At 31.6% G+C, this 21357-nt stretch overlaps 1 protein-coding gene and 1 long non-coding RNA gene across 10 annotated transcripts in view; one reads left to right on the top strand and one right to left on the bottom strand.

Moving 5' to 3' along the window:
• The window catches only part of ADGRB3 (adhesion G protein-coupled receptor B3), a 919013-nt gene that overhangs the window by 202400 nt on the left and 695256 nt on the right, over positions 1 to 21357 (top strand). The gene's annotated exons all lie outside the window — the stretch shown is intronic.
• Positions 1 to 21357, bottom strand: part of LOC141566252 (uncharacterized) — an 86571-nt gene that overhangs the window by 54046 nt on the left and 11168 nt on the right. The window contains exon 2 of the long non-coding RNA XR_012489257.1: positions 19105 to 19215. This is a non-coding gene — a long non-coding RNA (uncharacterized LOC141566252). The remainder of the gene's footprint in view (positions 1 to 19104; positions 19216 to 21357) is intronic.

Genomic DNA, 21357 nt, shown 5'->3' with positions numbered 1-21357 from the left:
AAGGTTTATTTACTACTCCCCTGGTCTGTGCTGGTCTGTGAGTCTCAACAAGCACTCTTTTTAACCCTGAAATTATGATGATGGTCTTTTCTCTACTGTGACTGAAAGCTCTGATGTGCTAGTGTTCTTTCTTGCCCTGGAACTGCAATACAGGACTGCAACCTGCACCTGAGTATGGCAAAGCAAGAGTCCTGTCCCCAGTGTCCATAAATAGATCCCTGAAATCTCCTTTTGACAAATTATTTGATGCCCTTACCATGTATGGGTCGAGAGTTCTGCAGGCAGCCAATGCAACTTCTGATTCATTAAACTCCCATGGACTACTCCTGGTTTGCTGGACCCTTAGTATATCGCCTACAATGTACTGTCCCTCCACTTTTTCTCCCGTTCAACAGTTTTCCTTATAATTTTTAATTTTCCAGTCTGGCTGGAAAAATTGTCTCACCCCATCATTTTGAGATTTCTGCTATTCTGGGATTTATTTTAGGGTATTATTTAAAGATTTCTGAAGGAATTTAGGGGAGAGCTTAAGTGAATCCCTGCGTTTTCTCAGCCACATGACTCCACTCCTCTTAGATATTTTGTTTTACTAGGGAAAAAATGAGCAATTAATGCTGCTAAATCATTGATTAAACAGCTGTTTACATCTTGGGGAATTGTTCTTTGTCTTATGTATGTAATTTCACTATAAAATTGGTTATTAACTGAATATTGAATTTTCTAAGTAAAATATCATGTTAATTGCAACTGGAAATGATTTTGCTGTTTCTTTGTCTCCATGTCATCTTTTAATACTTTTTGTTTATCTTATTAGTATGCTACCATTTCTAGAGATATAGAGAGTAATAAGTGCTTAGCTTTTCCCTTCACATTACTGGAAAGTATTTCTTCATTCCAAATAATATTAGTTCTTGACTTAAGATAGATGTTAAAAATCACAATAAGAAATAGTCTATTTATTGATATGCTTTGCCATATTAAATTAGTGGTATATTTTGATGAAGATCTTTTCTGTTTCAAGCTAAAATCTTGATTTTCCCTCCTATCTCCCTTTTAAAATGTCTGTAATTCTTTTATACCTTCCTGTACATGGATCTTTGAAAATCACCTTTAATAAAATATAGGTATATCTTTATCTAAAAGAGTTTTATAAGATAGTCATGAACTATTCTACAAACAAATTAAAATATAAATTTCATATACCTTTTTATCATGGAGATTAAATAACAGATTATACAAAATTATTAGATAAGCAGAAAATATATTTTGCATTCATAAGACATAATGAAACAACAATTCCATCAGTGTATGGACTCCATTAGTTTCAAATGATTAGTAACAAATATATGAAACATGTTGGAAAATGAGCACACCTAAATCAATAAGAAAATTGTGTTCTATTTGACCATTGTCTCTATTTGGCCCTGGATATTAGACCCAGAGATCAGGATTGTTACAGAAAAACTGAGATTTTGGGGAAACATTTCCTTCCTTGGACAATATATTCAAATATATCCATGCTTAGTTTTAAAAAATCCCTCTAAATTTTGAACACTGTTTTTTTATTACTACTTTACAAAATAGATGTAGAGAAAAAGTAATTTTTAATTTGATGTTTTTTGCTCTTCAGATAAATAATAATTCTTTAAAGACAACTTGAAGCAGAATGGGAGTGTGATTAATGGTTACTACTTTAAATCAGTTGTAAGTTATTTTATTCTTATGTAGGTATTGTCTCCCATAAGCTCTTAAAGCCTAGCTATCTCTTCTCTCTCTCTCTCTCTCTCTCTCTCTCTCTCTCTCTCTCTCTCTCTCTCTCTCTCTCTCTCTCTCTCAGACATACACACACACACACACACACACACACACACACACACGATATTTCCAGTGAAAGTATTTGCATGACAAATACTAGTTATATTTAAGAATAACCCACTGTAAATTTTATCAATATTAAAGTGATATTGGAATATGTTTTGCTCAGAATAATTTTTTGAGTACTTGTTAGATGATATGTAATGATGACTGATTATTGTTAATAGTGATTATCCTTGTGTTAGAAAATGATTGGTTGAACAGTATAAATGTTTTAATTATGTCAATAAAGATTGTAAACTTGTTTTTATATTTTTGCCATTCAGACAATTTTTCCTCTATCAGAAAGAAAATCTAGTATTAAAAAGCAAGAGATCTACTAATGGTTCCAAAAGTCAAGAATAAGTTCTATATTTCCTCTATTTAGACTTTTTTCCCCTAACTCTTATATACACAGTTATTGATTAATAAGGAAAAAAGTCTTATGGGATGGAGCTTATTTTGACATGGGAATTTATATTCTGGATTTAAGACACATTAGTCTATGCTTTTTCCCTTTTCAGAATTTGAAGTCAGATCTCAACACAAGTATATTATGCAAATCAGGTCAATTCTTTCCAAGCACTGGAAAATCTAATGTCAAAAAATACATATTTTAGCATATATTACATATGGAAAAGTTCATTTTTATTTTTCAGTAGCAGAGCCTTAGGCATCAGAGTAAGGAGGGGATTTTGTCTATCCATAGCTATAGCATATATTCAGAAGTATTTAGCACTCACATAGGTACTTTGTGAGAAAGGCAGTGTGCTGTAGTGCATTGGAAACTAACCTTGAAGTCATGTCAACCTCTGACATGTATGATCCTTGATAAGTGATTTTAATGTTCTTGGTAACTTTCTAAGACTAGAAGATACAGAAAAGATAATGAACCACATTTGCAGAGGGAGATCCCTCAACTAGGCATTCCCTATACCAAGAAATCAAGGGTGTGGCCCCTATTCACATAGGTAATTTACTCTATTTTACATACATATTTTTGCATATATTATATAAGGAAAAGTTCATTTTTATTTTTCAGTAGTAGAGCCTTAGGCATCAGAATGAGGAGGGGATTTTGAATTCTAGATATTTTTCTTTTCTTATAGGTACAGGGAAGGTTAGTTACTTTTCTCTCTGTCTCTCTGTGTCTGTCTCTCTGCCTCTGTCTGTTTTTCTTTCTTTCTCTCCCTCTTTCTCTCTCTGCTAGTTATACATTTATTTACCAGACTTGACTTCACAAGAATTTTGAAGATGACATTTGGAAGAGATTTTAGGGACCATCTAATACAAAAGGGAACCTACCAAAATATTACTTTTGAAAATTCTAATTGTTAAGAAGTTTTCTGATATCATGTTTGAATTTATCTTTTAAAAGTGCCAACAGTGTTTCTATGTTCTGCTCTCTAGAGCCCAAAAGAGTAAATTTAATGCTTCTTCCACCTTGCAAAATTTCAAATAAAGTGCTTGAATATTTATTATGTCATCTATAGAGCTTCTCTTTTTAATTCTACAATTCCTTCGACCTATCTTTATATCACCACAATTCAAGATTTTTTATCATTGTAATTTGTTTGCTTTGTGTACTGATTATTTTATTAATACCTTTCTTTAAACAGTGTTCAGAATTGTAGACAATTCTCCAGAAAACTTTCAAATTTGTTTTTTTTTTGTTTGTTTGTTTGTTTTTTGTTTTTTTTTAAATAGTGTTAGCAATTTTGGGATTTTTTTTTAAAATAGTGCTAGTGCAATGTTGTGAAAGGATCACTCCAACTGAGGCAGGATATTTGGATTAAAGATTTCTGTGCCTCAAAATAGCTAGGTGATGTGGAAGAAATTAAGAAATATCTCTGGGTTTCTCTAAAATGAGAAATTGTGTGAAATGATCTTTTAAGTACCTTTAGACTACAAAATCCCATGCTTAGCAAGTACTAAATGTACTTGGTACATGCTCATTACTTTTTAACATTGTTTTCTGAGCAAAATGCTTTATAATAACAGAAAGAACAATTCTTATTTTCTACAAAAAAAGACCAAAGTTACTTGTGAACATCTATATGCAATGAGAAGTAGCTTTAAAAGGTCTGCAATTTTTTTGTTTAGAGAACAGTAATTTATTTGTTATGTTTGTTTATTTCTTGCAACAATTCATCTTTCATCAGCAACATTTTTTAAGGTGTTCAGGTATGTTTTTTTCTTTTGTTTCTAGTGCTATAAAATCCAAGTGACTGTCAAGATTATCTGTAATTTCCAGAAGTAAAAAATATTGTAGCCTCAATAGCACAATGTATTATAAGCCCTAATTTCAGGATTAAAATTATGTAAAAATAAGTCGTGAAAGATAATTTCATCACCTTAGTATTTTTGAAAGATATTAGAATTCTAAAAAGGTGAAATTAAGATTTTCTTTTTTTATTGTAAGTAGAAAGACAATCCAACAAGAATGCAAGCTATTAGCTGTTAAACATTTTGTATTCTCAGTGATCATAGTAAACACCTAATAATAAAATAAACCCTTGTGGATTTATTAATGCTCATCAATCACATATATTTTCATAAGAGTGAATATTAGAACTTCTATAAATAATATTTATTAGGAATTATAAGAATTTTATCAATTCGTGGAATTAGCACAAAGATAAATTTTTATTTCTCTAAAGAAGTTATCTTTATGTAATAGTAAGAATCAGTATGAATGTATGCTATATAAATATATCCAGAACTGAACGAGGTATTATGAGTTTAAAAAAAGAAAAAAAACTTAAGGTATAATGTCTAACCTCAGGGATTTGAGAAGATAAAGTGCATCTATTTGAATCAGTTAAAAAATAAATACATATAGGACAAGGTGTATTCAAATGTAAGATTATGAGATGGAGGTCCTCAAACATCTCATTTTGTTATCTGAACTTTTAAGTCTATACAAATAGAGCAAAATCTCTGGAAAGTCATATAATTTGGAAAAGCTTTGAAAACAGATAAGTAGGATCAATTCCGTGTAACACTGAGAAATGCTAGAAGAACATGTACATTTATAATGCTTTGTGAGTATCATGTCTGGCAAATAATAAATATGCTTAATAAATGTTCCTTCCCTTTAATTATAAAATTTCAGGTTCTAATCCCATCTAGATAGGATACTATTTTCTTTCATGTTTTCTTATAGTCATAATATCTTTATTTCTTCAAAAATGGATATTTGTAAGAAAATTTCTCATTCTTGACCAAATATTCAAATAGACCTCCTAAAAGTATTTTAGTTTGTATAGTACCTACATTCACAAATAGGATTATAAATATTTAATTAAATAATCATTCACTAAGCAATTAAGTGAAAATCAATGTGGTAAACTCTTGAGATTTAAGGACACAAAGAAAACTATCTCTGTCTTCACAGTTTACATTCTGGAGGAAAGATATGATATGCACACAATTAACTATAATTAAAGGAAGACAGACACAGGATTAAGTATTATGCATTTGGGCATTGCAGACAGATTTGACAAACACACACAAGTTAATATCTGAATTGGCACAAAGGATGGCACAGATTCTGAGAAATCAGGAGGGTGTTCATTCCAGGTATGAGAGAAGGATTTGTATAAATACTTAGAGGCAGGAGATAAAGTATAAAATTCAGGGAAAGGAAAGTAGTGCAGGATAGCTGGAAATGTTCACAGACAGTCTATAAACATAGATGGGACCCAAAATGTGGAGAGCTAGGCCAATAACTTTGTATTTTAACCTAGAATTAATAGATTTCCACCTAAGTTTATTATCATTAGGAATGATATAGTCAGATATGTCCCTAAAGAAAAATATTTTTCCAGTCATAGAAGGAATGGATTAGATAGGGGGATGGTTAAAATAGGATACTAATTAGGGAGCTCAGAGTAGTGAAGACCATAGTCAATAAGACTATTAACCTTGGTATTAGTTGTTATGTTGGAGAACATGAAGAAAAATGCAAGAGATATTTTGAAAATGGAAACACAATCTCAGAAATAGAAACAACAGATTGAATTAGATTATAAGACATGAAGGAAAGGGAAGGGTTAAGAATTACTTTGATGATCTTGGGTTATTGGATGATAATGATGCACTAAGAAAAAAATAAAACAGATTGTAGGAAAGGTAGTTTTAGTAGAGAAGATCATGAATTCTCTTTAGGAAGAGTTGAGATGTAGATGTCTTCAAGATATTTAAAAGAACAGATAAAGCATAGAATTGACTATATGATTAGAATTCCAGAAATAAGAGATATGTTTATATTAATTTGTTATTTGTTTATATAAAGATAATAAATGGAAATTGATTAAGACCTCCAAGAAGGAAAAGATGAGAACCTATTATATTATCGAGGGGAGAAAGGATAAAGTTAAGGAAATTATGGTAATCTAACAAAATTAACTGAGAAGTGGTAAAATATAGATAGAAAGAATCAAATAAGGGGAAGAGGGAAGGGAAGAAAATGTGTCCTCTATATACTGGCACTGTGTTAAATACTTTTAACAAATATTATCTCATTGTATGCTCACTGGTGCTATTTTTATCATTCCCATTTTAAAGTTGAGAAAATTGTATCAAAGTGACTTGCTCAGGCCACTTATCTAGTAAATGTCTGAGTTCAGATTTGAACTGAGGACTTCCTTGCTCTAGATTCAGTACCCTATCCTATGTGTTTCTAAGTTCAAAGGAAAAAAAAGAAATTTCTAGAAGTCAGTAATTAGTGGTAGAAGCAGAAGAGAATTCAGGGAGAATGACAACTAAGAAAATATCATCAAAATTAGTAGAGAGATCACTACTAAAATCAATTTCAATTGATTAGGGGGTTCATTAAATTGAAGAGCAAACATTATATGTAATGGATAAAAAATAAAAGCCATTCCAATAAGATCATAAATAAAGCAAAAATTCCCCTGTTATCACCAGTACTAATTAATATATCATTAGAAATATTAGCAATGGTAATATAAGAAAAGGAAATTTAGAAAATTAGCATAGACAAAGTAGAGACAAAATTATCACTGTTTTGCAAATGATATGATCTTGTACTTACAGAACCTTAGAAAGAGGAATTTGCTTCAGGAGACAATATTTCTGCTTTACAAGGTTTGGAGCATAAACGGGGAATAAATTTGTTAACCAAGTGTCCCATCTAGTTAAATCCACTATGTTTCAGGATCATCTGATAGTGGAGAGTAGCACTAATATTCTGTTCCCTCTTAACTCCAGAAATTTGGAGTGTAATGCCAGAGAAACTGAGGCAAGATAGAGTTAGAGAGTATGGACCAAATGGATCCATGGTTTGGTCCCAGGGTTGAATGAGACTATCGTATCCAAGAATCCAGCAAACAATGTGAGCTCTCAATGACATATACATGTGGCTCAAACTCAGACTGAGGAGGGGGCAGAGTCAGGGTGCTGAGAGAGGTAATGGGACTCTGACAGGGTGGGATGAGCCATCAGAGATGGGATGACATAAGAGGAGAGGAATCCCAGAGATGGGGAGAGGCATCTTGATAAGATGGTATCTGATATTCTGATAGCTTGGGATAGGGAGAGACATTTTGATATTCTAAAACATAAGATCTTTTATCCTTATCAAATATTCTGATAAAGAGGGAGGGGAGGTTTTATAGGATTGAACAGACAATTATAAACTGAAACAGAACAATTAGGGAAACTGAAGTGGGATTGGGTCAGGATAATTAGGGAAACTGAGTTAGGGCAATAAAAGAGAACTGTGGCATAACAGGAGTAGTGGTGATCATAAGAAATTCAATACTGGTCTCATTCCTCAAAATTTGAACTAATCTAAAATGTAACACCAGATCAATAACTGCACACCAAATCCTAAGGATTTACTGCCCTAGCACCTAACTCAGATTAATTTGTTATAAAAAATGGGCTGTACTTATGTAATTTGTTGAGTAGTTATATATGTTATCATTAAGAGATATGGTCTCATCTCCACAAAAATAATGAAATATTTTTATGCATTTTATAATTTAGAAAATAGGATCATTCTCCTCAACTTCCCTAGATATTCATTATTTTTCTTATCAATTGTCTATATCATCTATTGCAAAAGTTGTTATGAAGATCATGAGTTAATTTTAGAAAGCATTTTGTAAACTTTTCAGGCCTTTTATAAATATTACTTGCTAGTATCGTTAGGGATATGGACTGCACTCTACTAGGGAAAATCAACATTTTATCTGCAAGTTATCGCCTTGGAGAGCTGTGTAGAACATTACAAAGGATTACAAAGTCTGAATATGTTAGTGGTAGGAATTGAACACAAGTGATACTGGGTACAGATTCAAATCTCTATATTCATTGCCACAATATCTCTCTGTTGTTATTTTTTGTTTTTGTTGTTATTGTTGTGCATAGCCTGTTTTCAAGACAATAACTTCAGACCATCACCAGAAATGGAGAAATCTAAAATAAAAAAATGATAAAAGCACAAAATAACGCACCTCTTTGGTATAACAAATCTGTGAACAGTTTATTATAACTCATTATTCCTCAAAGAGGAAAAAAAAACAAATGAAGTAAATGCAAATTAAATCTTAAACAATCTGTCTGCATTGACCTTGAATATTTTTCATGTGCACATATTAACATATTTTAAATTTAGGTTTCTGTTAAACATATGTAGACCAATTTTTAAATATAATTTCTATTTCTTGTTTATATTATACTGAATTAAACTTTAATCTTGATATATAGAACATATTTTTCTTTATTTTATGATACTGACATTTCCATTTTCTTGGTATTTTAACTGACTCAAATGATTTAACTTTTGCCCATGTCATCCAATAAATCTGCTATTATGAATATCACATACAGCATATGAGCTGTCATTGATTATCCTTGATCTTTCTTTCTTCAAGTCTGGCTAATTTTTATTACATTTTATTGTAATTTCTATATACTACATGTTTTGTGCTACTTTCTGTATTACTACAATTTACTACAATTGCTACAATTTCTGTATACACATATTCACTCAAACATGTGCATAATCCTAAGAGAACTTTCCCTTGTAATAAAAAAATGTTAAAGCACTAATGCACATCCCATTTCTAACAATGTATATAGCATCCTAAATGAAAGTTACCCATCTCTCCAGTGAAAAAGGAGATATTCATTCTCTAGGGCTAAAATTATGCATTATGCTTAAGTAACATGTGTTATCATTTAATTGTTGATTTCCTCTTCCTTACTGTACCTATTGTATATATGGTTTGCTGGACACAGTATCAGATCATAAAAATCTTCCAACATTTCCTTGAATTTCTATAATTGGTGTTTTTCAATCCACCAATAAGTTTTTGCTTTCATAAATCATGATTTATGCGAAAATTCCTTTATACATGGTTATCCATGTCTTTTTCTGGTTCTTTGCTATCACAGAAAGTGTTACAAATTAATATCTATTATTACAAATGACACTGTTATTTCTATCTTGGACTTCCTTTGAGTATAATTCCCTCATCTTTTCAATCTTTCCCCCTTCACTTTACCCACCTCCCCTTTACCACAGAAGTCACCTTCCCCTCATAATCAGTCCTGGGTTTGACCTATTAAATATTATCACCCTTTGTCCAGTTTCCCCTTTTCATATATCCTCCTTATTGTTTGTCCTTCATTCTGGAAGAATAATAAAAAAAATGAATGAATGAGTCTGGAAAAGAAAGACCCTGTGGGTTTCTGGCCAAAGCAAAAATGATTGCTATTTACATTCAAGCTGAGTAGATCAGGATCCAAACAATGACCAAATGGGGCTTGATCTAGGACTTATTGATGACCAATTAAATGTAATCCCACAGAAGTATTCACAAATGAGCAGGATATCACCACTTTCTTTCCATAATGCCCTCTATCTGCCTCTTCACTATTACTTTTACCAGCTTTCCCCCTCCATCTCTTTCTCTGCTGTTTTTTCTGTTATATCTTTTTTTCATTATTGCTGACTATATTTATTCACCCATTCTGCACTTCTGTTATTGGGGTATTTGAGAAACAAATAATCTCTTCAGTTCTGGTTTTCTTTCTAAAAATGTTTCAAACTCTTCATTATTATGAAATGTATTTTTTTTTCCTTGTGTGGTTAAGCTGATATTTGCAGAATACATCATGCTGAGCAGCATCCAAAGCGCCACTTTAGAACACATTATTATTCTATTCCTTTCTCCTTTTCTTTTTTTTTAAACTGGGTTCAGAGTAGTCATGAGTTATTGAAATGTTCTTTCCTTTGAATTTGAAGATCTTTTTCCTGATGGCTTATAGAACTTATTGTTTCTTTATTGAATTATTAAATTTAACCACTATGTGTGAAGACTTGTTTTGTTTTTTGTTTGTTTAACAGCTCATTTATATGGCTCCTCTGATATGGCAACTACTCTGTTGCAGGCCCTCATCACTTCATTCCTGGACTATTACAACATTTACTGGTTGGTTTTTCTGCCTCATGTCTCTCCTTATTCAAGGTCATCTCTAATTAAATGTCTTAGTTAAAAAGTTTTTGGTTTTTTTTCCCCTGCATTCATTGCTATAATCATATAGTTTTGGTTTTTGTTATTGTTTTTCATGATTCATTATGATAATTGTTTTATATATCTGAATCATTCTGACATCCATGGTATAAATTTAACTATGTCTGAATGAATAAATTTTTGTAGATATAATTACAGCCTATTTCCTAAAATTATATTTAACTTCTTTTATCAAGATTAATGAGTTTTATTGATCTATAGCTTTTTTTTCTATGGTTTTGTCTCTCTTATTAGGAATTCTGAACATATTGATTTAAAAAAAGCAGTTTGATGAGGTTCCCTCCCCCCATCAAGTATTGCTAATAAATGTTGTTGCACAGGCACTAATTGATGTCTCATTCCTGCTACAGGGCTAACCTATCTTTTTTTCTTTTTCTTTTTCTGATCTTACATTTCCCTAATGATTTTGTTTATTCTATTTCTCTTATGTGATTCCTCATAAAATAAGAACAGATAATTTTGAAATAACATCTAATTTGAATATCCCTTGTCCATTTCTCAGTTGTACTATATTTGAATATATCTCTCTAGGTTTTTTATAAATCCATTTCAAAGAAATATATCTTTGGTATAGAAGGGGATGGGGATAAAATTATCTAGAGATCTATGACAAGAAAGAAATTATACTTTTTATTAGGAATAAAATTAAAATTAAAATCCACAGATTTTTTACTCAAATTTGTCTTCTGGTAGGTGCTGGGACATGTTTTGAGGAAAATTACAATAACAATAACAATAATAAACATGAGGATGATGAACTAGTACTCCTAAATCCCAAATTCTACATCTTGAACACTATGGGTTTCATGATTTCATTTTTCAGGCGTTCAAGAAATATTCTTCCCAGGGGACAGAGATTAAGAGGAGTAGGATATAAATGACTTTTTTCCCTAATACCACAAAGTAATATATCAAAACCCCTCATTTTTACATATAAGAAAACTGAGACCTGTTAAAATTAAATTATTTAAACCAAGTATCAAACATGATTTGAACCCAGATTTTCTAACTACTAATCAAGTGTACTCTGAAACTCAGAAATATAGTATAATGTGAGAACTATTGAGTTGATGCTATTTTTAAATACACAGAATTAGTGAAAATTAGCTGAGAAAAGAGAATAATCTTGTTTCATTTATTATGTCAGAAGAATACATTAAAAAACTCTTGAGTCACTAATTTAAACATTCTGTTTGCTAAAATAAGTCTGAAAGGAAATAAACCCACCTTATATTTCTTCATTGTAAACAAGTAGTCAATATGCTTACTGAAATCTAAGATATGATTTATTTATTATCATGAAAATGATTAAGAATATGTACTGAGTTATGACACTGTTAAATGAAGAGTTATTAGAAAACATAACAGAGGGTATTAATATCTAATTATATAAAATTGATTTGTAATTAACTCTACAGGAGTGTAAAAATAATTCCTGCAGAATTAATGAAGACCAAATTAAATAGGAAGATTTTTCTACTTGCTTTAATTAGTTTTGTTTACTACCCCATATTCATGAAATAAATGCATTATGTGGATCTATTTAAATGTCCTTATTATTTCTTAACTGTGTCCTTATATTTCTTTAGCCATATTTTTATATGACCTTGATTTTGTCCTTATGTTCTGATGAGAAAGAAGTACTATGATTAAAAATTGAGACATAAGATTATAAAATGATAAGATTTATTTTTCTTTTTTTTCCTCATACTCTCAAACCATCTTCCTCAGGTGTCTACGATTTTACTACTTTCCTAGTTTGTTCCAGGTTTATTATCCAAATTTGAATTCCTCAGCACACTATGCTTTCAAGGTCTCCAACCTCTTCCTCTCCCTCCCCCAAACCAGTTTTATCAAAAACATTCCCAGCCTATCTCACCAGATTTATTACACATAATTCTCCCTCACTAATTCTGTGTTAAAATTCTGTTGTCTTATGTTTTTCCTTTGAACTAAAGTTCTCCTGTGTCCATGACTTTTTACAAACTGTCTTCCTTATCTGAAATCTATTCCCTCCTTAGTTTTACCTCTTATGATTTCTAGGTTTCTTTAAAACTCAGCACAGACAATACTTCCAGTGTAAAGATTTTCTCTATCCCTCTGTTGGCAGAGTTCATCACACCATCTCAATGCATGTTGTTTTCTCTAAGATAATATAAGGTCTTTTTTATTTTGTCTTAGTATCAGAACATAATAAGTCTTAATGAATAGTGAATATTTATTAATGTATCCCATTCTTGTAAGAATCTACTCTTTTTTACATGAATCTAGTTAACAGAGAGGCATTATAGTTAGGAGAAATAATTCTAAACTTTTTTCAGGTTGGTCATTTTTTAATCATGTCCAATCGTCATGACTCCATTGAGGAATTTTCTGGCAAACATACTACAGTGACTCACCATTTCCTTCTCCAGATCATTTTATAGATGAGGAAACTAAGACGAACAGGGTTAAGGGACTTGGTCAAAGTCACACAGAAGCTATAGCATGTACAGTAGCCACACCCCAGTAAAATCATCTTGTCAGGGAAGCTAAATAGGTTAAAGATAGGTAATAGAATTGCTGTGGACTTTAATGACTCTGAAAAAGAGAATGGGACTGATGACTTTGCAACTCTGCTTCACTTAAATTTAATTAAAAAACAGATTAAACCCCCCCATTATCCATTATTTTACTCTAACATGGTCATGGTATTTGTCCTCTTCAAAAACGAAGACAAGAAGCTCCTTGACAATAAGAACTGTTTTTGCTTTTGCTATTGTATTTTTACACCTAACATATAATAGGCACATAATAAATGCTTATGGATTAATTGATATTCACTTGAATTTTGAAATGTATCTGTAATCTTATTCATTTGAATATTCTGTCCAGTAATGCCGATTGTAAGACACCCATACATTCCCATTCATAGTAACTCATATTTATGTTTTTTTCATAAGTTTGACACAGGGTATCTTCTTGATGTCTTGGGGACTTTTATTTCCTTTAAGATTGTCATGACATCAATGAAATACTTGAATTTTTCATCTATTGTCATTCATTCTTGCTTTGTGGCCAGCCCATCTTTCTTTTCCTTTTTACCTTTTCCTGATTACATTCAGTTTTTCTTGATAGATAGATAGATAGATGGATAGATAGATAAAACACTCAATAGTAATCACAAACATATTTAGGCTCATTCAAGGCAGTTAATAATAGAAATGTTTGAATTTCTGCTTTGTTTGCATGCTAGTTTTTATTTCATATCTCAAATTTCTTTCCTTGTAGTATTTTCAATACTTAGCTTTCTTTCACACTTATACACATTTATACATTTATATAAATAATGATATCTCTTAATATATACTAGTTCTGAAAGTATGAAATCTGAGACATGTGGTATTTTGATGTGCAGCTGATATACGTCTAGATGATATACTGCTGGAATACAAAAATAAAACAACAAAAACCTTTATATTTCTGCTTTTAGGCCAGATCTAGCATAATTTTTTTTAACATCAGATTTTTTTTCTAAATGTTTACTTTGAAATGAGCTATTTTTTTCTTTCAGCTGAAATTTATGGACTCGAAATATGATTACCTAATGTGATTCAGGTAAATTCATATGCTAGCAACAGAGGACCAATTAAGATGAAAGATGATCACACATGTAAGGAAACTGCATACTTGTTGCAATTTTTGAGAGGAGGGAGTGATTACTCTAGATTCTAAAATTTAACATCAGCATATCTAATTTTAATTTTGGAGGGAGTCAATTGTTGAGTTTAGATTTTTTGTAAACCTTGATAATGAATTTATTTTCATAATTTTTATTATGGATCATTTTAGAAATATAAAAAAGGAACTAGGACAACTTAGAACTTGCAAAAAGAAATAAGGAAAATGGAAGTATTTTATTTTTAATAATTAATGCTGAAAACAGTCTTCTTTTTGTTCTTCAAAATACATGGTGATGGGGTATCTAGGTGGCAGAGTGGATAGAACACGAATCCTGCAGTCAGGAGTTCAAATCTGATCTCAGACACTTAACCTTACCTAGCTGTGTGACCCTGGGAAAGTCACTTAACCCCAATTGCCTCAGCAAAAAACAAAACAAAACAAAAAAAAATGGTGTTTTTCTCTTTAAATCTTTAGAAAGTACATCACCAAATGTTCAAAATGAGCTAATATTTACATAATATTTTAATATCTCATTTTTATGAAATGAGAACCCTATTTCATCTCTATTTTATAAAAGAGCAAATGGAAGCTAAGAGTGATTAAGTGAATTCCTTAAGTTCACACAAATAATAAGTGAATGACAGGGAATTTGAGCTTGGGTTTTCCTTATTTCAATCCAGTTTTCTGTTCACTACAACACAACCTCATAGACTTATAGACACAAGGAGCCCTCTCTTTAGGTTTGTAAAGAAAACTACTGGGAAAAATCAAGTTAACAGTCATTTGTTAAACATTCAATATGTCATAGCCATTGTTAAAAGTGTTGAAAATAAAAAAGAAACACAAATCAGTCTCAGTTCTCAAGGAACTCATATTCTAATAGAGGAAAATCTGTTAAGAACTAGGTACATACAAGATATATAGAAATAGTAAATGGAAAATAAGGTCAGAGAGGAAAGAAGAAAATGCTGGGGAACTGGAAAGGACCTACAAAAAAGGATGGGAATTGAGCTAAATCTTGAAGAAAATCAATGAAACTAAGAGGTAGAAAAGAAGAACAAGAAGATCCCAGGTATGGGAGAAGGTTTGTTTTAAACTATGGGAGTATAAAAATGAAGAGAGCCTTATGTGAGAAAAAAAGTGATTTAATCAGATTATTGGATTATACAGTGCATAAAAAGTAATAAAAATGTAAGAATACAAAAAAGGTTGAAATGGTTGTGAAAAACTTTAAATTCTAGAAAATTTTGCATTTCATCTTGGAGGTGATAGCTACCTAAATTTAGAAAGAGAGAGACTCTGTGTGTCCTTACGTATAAGAATTTATTAAGTGTTTGTGTGATATCAGGATTTTGCTCATAAAAAAAAATACTGTGGCAACTAAGATAGATTGGAGTGTTAATGCAAAGAGATCAGTTAGAAAGCTGTTGAAATCCACTTGTAAGGTGCTAAGGACCTAAACTAAGGCAGTGATTGTGAAAGTGGAGGAAAAAAAAAGTGTGGTATAATGTATAAAGACATGGCTTGGGTGTCAGGTTAACTGTTTCTGGTACATATTGGCTGTGAGATATGGCTAACTGACTTAGCTTCTCCATTTCTTGACAACCATTTAAGTTTATGAATTAGAGAGAAATTTTCAGTATTAATTGGTACAAGAAAGGGAAACACTATGCCAATGAAACCATAATTCTGATCCAAAAATAAAATAAAATTAGATGTTTATTTATCTTAAATTTTTATGTATCACCAAGATTTAAGCGAGAAATACATTGCCAGGGTTTCTCTTAAGTATGTTATTTAAATTTGGGATTTACTTGAATTATTCAGATAATTCTTTTGAGATACCCTACATTTAAAAATAATTGGAAACTAAATAATCTCATACTAAAGAATGATTGGATGAAACAGCAAATCATAGACATAATTAATAACTTCACCCAAGAAAATGACAATTATGAGACATCATACCAAAATGTGTGGGATATAGCCAAAGCGTAAGAAGAGGAAATTTTATATCTCTAGAGGCCTACTTGCATAAAATAGAGAAAGAGAAGGTCAATGAATTGGGCTTACAACCAAAAATACTAGAAAAGGAACAAATTAAAAACCCCAGACAAACATGAAACTTGAAATTCTAAAAATAAAAGGAGAGATTAATAAAATTGAATGTAAAAAAAACTATGGAATTAATTAATAAGAGTTGGTTCTATGAAAAAACCAACAAAATAGACAAACCCTTAGTAAATCTGATTAAAAAAAGGAAAGAGGAAAAGCAAATTGTTAGTCTTAAAAATGAAAAGGGAGAACTCACCACTACTGAAGAGGAAATTAGAACAATAATTAGGAGTTACTTTGCCCAACTTTATGCCAATAATTTCGATAACTTAAATGAAATGGAATAATACCTTCAAAAATATAGCTTGTCCAGATTAATAGAGGAAGAAGTAAATAGTCTAAATAGTCCTATTTCAGAAAAAGAAATAGAACAAGCTATTAACCAACTCCCTAAGAAAAAATCCCCAGGACCAGATGGATTTACATGCGAATTCTACCAAACATTTAAAGAACAACTAACTCCAATGCTATATAAACTATTTGAAAAAATAGGGATTAAAGGAGTCCTACCAAATTCCTTTTATGACACAGACATGGTACTGATACCTAAACCACGTAGGTTGAAAACAGAGAAAGAAAATTATAGATCAGTCTCCCTAATGAATATGCTAAAATATTAAATAAAATATTAGCAAAAAGACTACAGAAAATCATCCCCAAGATAATACACTATGATCAAGTGGGATTTATACCAGTAATGCAGGACTGGTTCAATATTAGGAAAAATATTAGCATAATCGACTATATCAATAACCAAATTAACAAAAACCATATGATCATTTCAATAGATGCAGAAAAAGCATTTGATAAAATCCAACATCCATTCCTATTAAAAACACTTGAGAGTATAGGAATAAATGGACTATTATTTAAAATAATCAAGACCATATATATAAAACCATCAGTAAACATCATATGTAATGGCAATAAACTGGAACCTTTCCCAGAAAGATCAGGAGTGAAACAAGCTTGCCCACTATCACCATTACTATTCAATATTGTACTAGAAATGCTAGCCTAGGCAATAAGAGTTGAGAAAGAGATTAAAGGATTAAGAGTAGGTAATGAGGAAATCAAACTATCACTCTTTGCAGATGATATGATGGTATATTTAGAGAACCCCAAAGACTCTGCTAAAAAGCTATTAGAAATAATTCAGAACTTTAGCAAAGTTGCAGGATACAAAATAAATCCACATAAATCCTCAGCATTTTTATACATTACCAACACAATCCAACAGCAAGAGATACAAAGAGAAATTCCATTCAAAATAACTGTCGATAGTATAAAATATTTGGGAATATATCTACCAAAGGAAAGTCAGGAATTATATGAGCAAAATTACAAAACACTTGCCACAAAAATAAAGTCAAATTTAAATAATTGGAAAAATATTAAGTGAACTTGGATAGGCCAAGCAAATATAACCAAGATGACAATACTCCCTAAACTAATCTATTTATTTAGTGCTATACCAATCAGACTTCTAAGAAACTATTTTAATGACCTAAAAAAATAACAATAAAATTCTTATAGAAGAACAAAAGGTCGAGAATTTCACGGGAATTAATGAAAAAAAAAATCAAATGAAGGTGGCCTAGCTGTACCTGATCTAGAACTATATTATAAAGCAGCAGTCACCAAAACCATTTGGTATTGGCTAAGAAATAGACTAGTTGATCAGTGGATTAGATTAGGTTCACAAGACAAAATAGCAAATAAAAATAGCAAACTAGTGTTGGACAAACCCAAAGATCCCAACTTTTGGGATAAGAATTCATTATTTGACAAAAACTGCTGGGGAAACTGGAAAATAGTATGGCAGAAACTAGGTATGGACCCACACTTAACACCACATACTAAGATAAGATCAAAATGGGTCCATGATTTAGGCATAAAGAACGAAATCATAAATAAATTAGAGGAACATAGGATAGGTTACATCTCAGACTTGTGAAGGAGGAAGGATTTTGTGAGAAAAGGACAACTAGAGACCATTATTGATCACAAAATAGAAAATTTTGATTACATCAAATTAAAAAGCTTTTGTACAAACAAAACTAATGCAAATAAGATTAGAAGGGAAGTAACAAATTGGAAAAACATTTTCACAGTTAAAAAGGTTCTGATAAAGGCCTCATCTCCAAAATATACAGAGAATTGACTCTAATTTATAAGAAATCAAGCCATTCTCCAATTGATAAATGGTCAAAGGATATGAATAGACAATTTTCAGATGATGAAATTCAAACTATTTCCACTCATATGAGAGTGTTCCAAATCACTATTGATCAGAGAAATGCAAATTAAGACAACTCTGAGATACCACTATACACCTGTCAGATTGACTAAGATGATAGGAAAAATTAATGATGAACATTGAAGGGGATGTGGGAAAACTGAGACACTGATGCATTGTGAATGGTTTTGTAAGAAATGAACAACAGGAGGAATACAGAGTGGCTTGTAAAGACTTACATCAACTGATGCTGAGTGAAATGAGCAGCACTAGGAGAACATTATACACTTCAACAACAATACTGTATGAGGATGTATTCTGATGGAAGTGGATATCTTCAACATAGAGAAGATCTAATCCAGTTCCAATTGATCAATGATGGACAGAATCAGCTACGCCCAGAAAATAAACACTGGGAAATGAGTGTACACTGTTTACAATTTTTGTTTTTCTTCCCAGGTTATTTTTACCTTCCAAATCGAATTCTTCCTTTGCAACAACAACAACAACAATTCGGTTCTGCACATATATATTGTATCTAGGATATACTATAACATATTTAATATGTATGAGAATGCCTGCCATCTAGGGGAGGGGGTGGAGGGAAGGAGGGGGAAATTTGGAACAGAAGGGAGTACAAGGGATAATGTTGTAAAAAATTACCTATGCATATAAAGTTAAGGGACAGGTCAATTCTTCTAGATCCTCCACAGCTGTGGATCATAACATCTGAAGGAGTTGTAGGGCAGTCTTTGTTGACATAGGTGTTGCACACTGGGAATGAGATAAATTGGAGGCAGAGGGAAGAGGAGAGAGGTCAGACAATGCTACAGCCTCTTAGTCAGAGAGGTTAGAGAACAACTGCCTCTCAGTCTCCTTGTATCATTCTTTCACAAGAGGAAATCCATTCTGGGTTGGATCTCCAGCAGCCACTGTCAGGTAGCTCCTGTGTATTCCAACAGCTCTCCTCTATATTCCAACACATCAGTTCATTATTAATTAAATCATAGAAGTCTATATGTCATGTAGTCTAACTTTACCTGAAGCATAGATCTATTCTATAATATTTCCAACTGGTTATTCTCTAGCATAAAGCTTCTTAAACTATGGGTCATGATCTCATATGATTCATTGTCATGTGATTATCATGGTTTTTTATCAGTTTATGTTTGATTTGTATATGTATTTTATTTACCTGTACCCAAGATTGCATTAAAATTTCTTGGGTGAAAAGTGGTTGTAAGAAGGATGTTAGTCGTTCTAATGTTAAAGAACATGAATCTTTCTTAGTTGTCCCATTTTATTTTCAAAATGCAAAAATAGGGGACAGCTAGGTGGCAGCTAGGTGGCACAGTGGATAGAGCACCAGCCTTGAATTCAGGAGGACCTGAGTTCAAATCTGGTCTCAGACACTTAACATTTCCTAGCTGTGTGATCCTGGGCAAGTCACTTAACCCCAGGCTCAGGAAAAACAAAAACAAAAAAAAAAAAAACAAAAACATAATGCAATAATATTTTTAAGGATGTCTTGAAGGGCTTCATTTTAAAAGATATGTAATTTCATTCTGCTGGGCTAGAGAGGAATCAGTGAATTATTAAGCATTTTAAAATAATTACTGTGTGGATCTGGGTATAAAGACCAAAAAAATAAAAAATGTTTTTTACCCTCAAAGAGCAAAATATATTTTATAAGAAGAGATAGATTTATATATATAGAATAAATAGAAGAGAATTAAGGAGGAAGGCCACTAGTGGTTAGAGGGAGAAGAGGTGGGGGGGTGTGAGGGGGAGGGAAAGTATGAATCTTAACTCAAAGGAAGTAAGGAATTCTATGAATAAGCCAGAGAAACAAAAACAGTTGTAGAGTAGATGAAAAAGGAAAAAAAATCCTGATATTCTGTTATCTCAGCAAGTCTCTTAACCCTGTTTGCCTCAGTTTCCTCATCTGTCAAATGAGCCAGAGAAAGAAATGACAAACCAGTTCAGCATCTTTGTCAAGCAAAGTCTAAATAGGGTCAACAAGTGACACAACTGAACAACAACAAAAATAGAATAGTCTGCTCCAGGAATGATTGTGCTGTCCCTCAATAGTATCTTCAAAGGTTAGAGGGACATTTATCACATTGGAATTTTCTCCTTCTTCTTCTCTATCTCTTTATTTCCTTCAGGTTTCAACTAAATCCTCACCTTCTATATGAGGTCTTTCCCAATCCCTTTTAATATTATAATAAATAATATTTATAATAAATAATAATAAATAATATTTAATATTATCACATCTTTCTGTGATTACCTCCAATTCATCCTGTATATATCTTGTTTTTGCATGTCTTCTCCCCCATTGGTCTGCAGTTCAAGATCAGGGACTGCTTTTCTCTTTTGGGTTTTGTTTTGCATTTAACACCAATATTTAGCAAAGTGCCCACCATATAATAAGTGATTAATAGGTATTTGCTGCTATTGTTTTATTGATTGCTATAGAAGGGATATTTTTTGTTCAGTTCTGGGGTAGCCAAGCAAGGTAATGAGCCTTCTATCTTCTAGAGTTTGTGATTCTACTAAGAATGTTTTCCTTATATGGAGCCCAAATCTTCCATACTCTGATTCTAGTTATGCCTTCTTGAGTCAAACACAAAATGCCTAATCTATCTTTTAATTTATAATACTTCACATATTTGAAGGTAGTAATCATACTCTCTTTCCCCCAACACATAACATTTCTTCATGACTCTGGAATAAATATCCTCAGGTCCTTTAAATTAGTCCTCTTATAAATTAATTTTTCTTCTGCGTGTGCTCTACCCCTCCATAAGATTGATCACTGAACACAATATTTTAGATATATTCTGACCAAGGTAGAGGATTATTATTTATTAAGAAGAGTATCTTTTAACAATACATTTTAATAACACTTTT

The sequence above is a fragment of the Sminthopsis crassicaudata genome, chromosome 4 (genome assembly GCF_048593235.1).
Source record: "Sminthopsis crassicaudata isolate SCR6 chromosome 4, ASM4859323v1, whole genome shotgun sequence".
Classification (NCBI taxonomy): domain Eukaryota; kingdom Metazoa; phylum Chordata; class Mammalia; order Dasyuromorphia; family Dasyuridae; genus Sminthopsis; species Sminthopsis crassicaudata.
Note: the sequence above shows the minus strand (reverse complement) of the source record. Positions and strands in the feature narration are given on the sequence as shown.